This window comes from Rattus norvegicus, chromosome 1 (genome assembly GCF_036323735.1).
Source record: "Rattus norvegicus strain BN/NHsdMcwi chromosome 1, GRCr8, whole genome shotgun sequence".
Taxonomy (NCBI): domain Eukaryota; kingdom Metazoa; phylum Chordata; class Mammalia; order Rodentia; family Muridae; genus Rattus; species Rattus norvegicus.
This window is the reverse complement of record NC_086019.1, coordinates 140,827,191-140,833,487: the sequence shown is the minus strand read 5'-3', so window position 1 is coordinate 140,833,487 and position 6,297 is coordinate 140,827,191.

Genomic DNA, 6,297 nt, shown 5'->3' with positions numbered 1-6,297 from the left:
ACAAGCCGGGAAACCAGAAGAGACTGATCTCTGTACATACATCTCGGACGCCAGAGGAAAACACCAAAGGCCATCTGGAACCCTGGTGCACTGAAGCTCCCGGAAGAGGCGGCACAGGTATTCCTGGTTGCTGCCGCCGCCGAGAGCCCGTGGGCAGCACCCCAAGCGCGAACGAGCCTCGGGACCACAGGTAAGACCAACTTTTCTGCTGCAAGAAAGCTGCCTGGTGAACTCAAGACACAGGCCCACAGGAACAGCTGAAGACCTGTAGAGAGGAAAAACTACACGCCCGAAAGCAGAACACTCTGTTCCCATAACTGGCTGAAAGAAAACAGGAAAACAGGTCTACAGCACTCCTGACACACAGGCTTATAGGACAGTCTAGCCACTGTCAGAAATAGCAGAACAAAGTAACACTAGAGATAATCTGATGGCGAGAGGCAAGCGCAGGAACCCAAGCAACAGAAACCAAGACTACTTGGCATCATCGGAGCCCAATTCTCCCACCAAAACAAACATGGAATATCCAAACACACCAGAAAAGCAAGATCTAGTTTCAAAATCATATTTGATCATGATGCTGGAGGACTTCAAGAAAGATGTGAAGAACTCCCTTAGGGAAACACAGGAAAACATTAATAAACAAGTAGAAGCCTACAGAGAGGAATCGCAAAAATCCCTGAAAGAATTCCAGGAAAACACAATCAAACAGTTGAAGGAATTAAAAATGGAAATAGAAGCAATCAAGAAAGAACACATGGAAACAACCCTGGATACAGAAAACCAAAAGAAGAGACAAGGAGCTGTAGATACAAGCTTCACCAACAGAATACAAGAGATGGAAGAGAGAATATCAGGAGCAGAAGATTCCATAGAAATCATTGACTCAACTGTCAAAGATAATGTAAAGCGGAAAAAGCTACTGGTCCAAAACATACAGGAAATCCAGGACTCAATGAGAAGATCAAACCTAAGGATAATAGGTATAGAAGAGAGTGAAGACTCCCAGTCATGTGATATCTTAAGTGCGGGAATTCAGACAAAGAAATGGGGAAGCCACCTGGGCTGGCAGGCTGTAGGTCCCCTGCTGTGTGAGAAGTATGGCAGATCAGATAGTTAGAGATTAAAAGCTGCTTTTTAAAGAAAATTGTTTAGAAAGTCTTTCAGGATACTCATATTCTTTTTAACGTGGGCTTCACGGGATTTCTGGGTTGAAATCCTAGTTAGACAAGCTACTTCTTAATTACAGGTATTATTAAAAGGTGATTGAGTTCATTTTTAGAGAGAAGAGAGTAAAGAGATTACCTGAATCAGGTGGGCATTTTCATTCACAGTTCAGAACTTAGGGGAAAATTAGTCACTAACTCCAAGTAGAGAGTTGTGATGAAATGTCTGTAACACCAGGGAGAGTGAATGCAGGCATATATTGTAGAAGTTATTAAGGTTAAAGAAAAACCTGTGGCTCTGGGTAGAGAGCTTAACAGATGGATATATTTTGGGCTAAAGTCCTGAGTTTTAAGTTGTTTGTTGGTTTTAGAATTGATAGGTGTTTACGTTTGTTTTAAGGAGAGTAAAGAGATTACCTGAATCTTGTGGTGATTTTCATCTATGGTTCGGAACTTAGATAGGGAAAAATTAGTCACTACCTCCAAGTAGAGAGTTGTGATGGAATGTCTGTAACACTAGGGAGAGTGAATGCAGGCATATATTATAGAAGTTATTAAAGTTAAATAAAAATCTGTGGCTCCGGGTAGAGAGCTTAACAGATTGAGATACTTTGGGCAAAAGTCCTGGTTTGATGTGTTGCTTATTGATATTGGAATTAATAAAAGGTGTTTAGTTTGTTTTATAAATTATCCCACTAAAGGCCATTTGGCTCATTGATGCCGGCTAGCGAGGGTTTGTGGTTAATTTTGATATTTATCACAATAGGAAGCTCAAATTCTCTTAACGTGGGCCCCACCGGAACTTTGGGTTAATTTCCTCATATTACAGAGAACAAAAGCCTATCAGGCTCATTGTTTAGCTTACTTCCTTTTTTAAAAATTGTGTAATCTTCATGATGGGTGTGACTTTGAGTTTTATGATTATATTATTACTTTGGAAGAGAGTGCAAGATTCAAGCTTTTCTGGTTTCAGACTAAGGAACACAGTATTTTGGGAGAAAGATTTTGTCTTTATGCTTTTAAGAAGTGTGATTAGGCTCTGGAAACCTCACAGAGTCATATTGATCAGATTTGATAGAGGTAGAACGCCTGAAAATTTTATTAAGGAGAATCAAACAAAAAGATATCTCGATTCTAAACTTTTGTCTTGAGAGTTGTATTTTACAGAGTGTGCCTACTTGGAATCCTGGTCTCAAGGACTTTCAGCTGTGTCCAGTCAGGACACATCAGCTACAGCATTTGCTTCATTCTTCCTATCCCCTACCCCTAAGGATATCTCCACGCCCATGTACAGCTTGAAGAAGTTATGGAGGAGTCATCGCCCCAATTCCCTGGACTTTGGGAGAGCTGAAAGTGGTTATTCTAAAGTTGTTTTTATGAGTAATTTAGAAATTGTTGTAATTTAACAGGGAGGAATTATCTAGATTGAATTGTACAGTCATAATCTCATTTGGTAACTAAGCTTAAATCATTGTTTTGGTATAGAATTTATTTGTCAAAAAAGTTTAAAAGTACAAAGTTTACAGCCAGTCCTTCTATTGTTGTCATTACAAACTCCTGAGTTGATTACACCTGTGAGTTAAGGTTCAAATAGCAAAGTCAGGGCTCTGAGTTTGTGAGAGTACTTTCAAGATAAAATTTGGGATATGGAGACAACATTACAGATTGTCATATATAGATAGATGGTTTTCAAAAACGTCAGAAATTCACAAAATTTGAGATTTAAAGTTATTTATCTTTTGTTGAGACATATCTGCTCCTAACAGGTCCCCTTTGGCAGATTTAATGAAGAATTTGAACATCTCTACCTCCAGGTAAGGCAATACTTTGTGGCTAGGCAGCCACTGGACAAAACTGTCTGTTTCATCTGTAGACTAATACTGTCCAGGAAAGGACAAATTATGCAGAATACTTGACTGATAAACCCTGCCAAGACAGGGTGATCAGCCTTTCAAAATCTGCATTTCAAGAGTCTGTCAGTTGATTTTGGGCCAAAAGGCTGAAGACTTGTACTCACACGTTGCTAACAGGGGACTGTGCTAGTTGAGATTTGTCTCTACAACCTCTCAGTCCTAGAAGCCATGTTAGGCTTCTTATGTGTATAGATATTTGGTCATTCTCAGATTTCTGACGGGGTTGAAGACTGATTATAGTCTCATAGCCTATCAGGCTGTATAACTCTGAATATACATAGTTTATTGGATAGTTATCTTACAGTATACAAGCTAGCCAAGATATAATACAGATTTTAAGACTTTCTTAAGCTGGAATGAATAACTAAATATTCTGTCTAACTGATATAGTGATGGACTGAGTGTTGAGTATATCATATGCTTTATAAATTATAGAATGGTAATAATTGTACTCAATTTATATATAAGTGAAAAGGCTTTTTAACTGGACCAAAAGTGGAAATATTGTGATTGGCCCTGAAGTTATCTGTATTTTGATGCTAATTCCACTGCCCCAAGGACAGCTGCCTAGTCATGTACTCAGAACTCAGGTGACTTCACAAGAACCACCTCCCCATTGAATTTGTAAAGTACAGGTGAGGGGCAGGTACGGGATAGAAGGAGGCCTATCATTGGAGGAGAAGGAAGGATGGGTGGGAGAGAAGTTTGAAGGAAGAGGAGGAGACTAGAGGAAAAAGGAGAGACAGGAGGAGGAGAAGGTGAGAAGTCATGGCAGGTGATGTTAAGATTCTGCTCTGTGTATTTACAGGTTGTTATTAATTTTCCTAAGGGATGGATGGTACTGGGCTTTCTATATTTAAGTGAGCAATTATATCTTATCAGTTGGGTCAAAATAAATAAATAAATAAATAAATAAATAAATAAATAAATAAAAATAAAAATGAAAAGAAAAAAATGTAGTCAAGTAACTTTTTCCATTTTCGTCCTTGCTATGTCAGCCATGTTAATCCCACACTGCCAGAACATATAATACTTTGTTTTCTATAATTATAATCTCCAGTGCACCTTCATTATATCTGCTAAATAAAACATAGTCAATGCTTCATGTGGGCATTTTAGCCTTTCATGTCTTTGTTTAGCCTTTAGTGAACTATTTTCCCCTATAGTTTTTTAAGCATACATAGCTCATAAATTTACAAGACCTGAATGACTTAGAATATTTGCATGTATACTTTGTGTTGAACAAAACTTTGGAGTATTAGAAAATTATTTGTCCTACATGGTCAGACGTTCTTCCCTAGTGGTTTGTCAGGTGTAGCTTCACCACCTTGTTGCTTCTGTAATGTAAAGTTGTATGCAGTTTCCAGTCTTAGTAGCTGACACTTTTTGATGTCTGGCTTGATATTCACAGAATTCTCTCTTTAAAATGCACCTCATTTATCAAAACTGAAGGGCAGATTCAAGTTTGAAAATTCCAAAATAGTTTCCTGTAAATTCTTCTTATCATGGAGGGGTTAATAATTTTTGTTATCAAAATAATTGATCTGAAAACATCCCCAGAACCATCCATGATTCCATGAGCAGCAGAATTTATGATTGAGAAAAATTTTATGTAGCATGTTAACTCAGACTGAGATATTGAATTTCAGTGAAAATCAAAAGTGTGCTTTCCTCTATGCATAGAATCCAGAGATCCGTCAGTGATCACCTTTGCTCCGAAGACCATCTGCTTTACACAAAATGAAATGTGCTGATGACTGAGAGTGCACCTAGGAATCAACATTTATGTTATGCCATAAAGATAAACAGAATACATGAACTTACAAGGGAGGGGTAGTGCTGCTATCTTTTGCTACTTGGTGGGTTCTGCTTTCTTTCACCCTTCTCTACACATTTTCTTTTTCCCCTTCAACCTCCTAACACTAGACAAGAGAGAAAGGATAGAGTAGACAGGAAAGAGACACCTGAATAAAGTCAGGGTTGATAAGGGGATGATGTTATCCTTAGTGAGACTACTTCCTGCTGACAAAGGCATCTAGTTCCTTGGGCAAATTTGATCTTTGCCATATGGATATCTAATTTCTTTTATTAATCATTTTATTCATTTACATTTCAAATGATATCCCCTTCCGAGTTGTTTCTTTTTATATATGACTACTTAGCACACTATGACCAACACAACCAACAACAGCCAACCAATTATCAACAACTCCCATCATCTCAGGGCCTTAGTACATATATATCCTCATATATACAGAAACTATCTGCAGCTGGCAAAATCGTGCCCCTGCTAGAGCACAGGACAAATCATAGTCTGCTGTGGACAATCTGAATGTGAAGCAGCCCTGTAACGCACAACTGTAATTAAAATGAAAATACGTTCTTATACTGTTTCTATGCTTTTTAAAGAACCCAAAACTCTAAAATTGTCAGTACAGGGTAGCAGTGTGAGTATACTTTTCACAGCCATGCCTAATGACTCATTAGCAAGGCTTTGCTTTGTTTATCAAAACTCTAATTTTTCAGGTTCAGAAGTCTTAGCTATTGAAAAAATGTCTCCCCATGGAGATTTTGTCATGAGCCCTTTGAAATTTTGAGTCCATCAAGATAGTGGATGGACTAGGATGAAACTGTGTTTTATGCTGTGTGAGGATATTGAATCTGCTTCTCAACCATTACTGTGGGATGCTGATATATAATACATAGAGTGGGAGGGTGGACAGAGTTGCCATTCTGAAACTGAAGAGGTCATACACATACAATGAGAAAAAAGGCAGGGAAGTCTAATTTAGGCAAGACCCCAAAGGAATAGATCACACACCTAGAAGAAAGCAAAAGATATCTCAAGTGCTGAGGAAACAGTAATATAGAAATGTAGTGAGCTAAGTAATAGACACTCAAGGTCTATTAATCTGTAATGAAAATAAAAGCACTACAATATATAGCAATAATTCTGTCTGCATATAACTAAATGTAATTCTTCTATACATTTCTCATTTTATACAGAAAGTCTTTATAATGGTATCATTTAGCCACAGGTTACATTAGACCACAGCTAATAGAAAGAATTAAGGCCGAGCTGCAGGAGAAAAGACATCACTTAAAGATATCATTGGCCTTAGAGGAGGAAGGTGTCAGTGAGACTGAATTGTGCTATCTTAGCATAAGGGACCAGCACATTTTTGATAGATAAATGCTTCATGTATGTAAACTGGGAA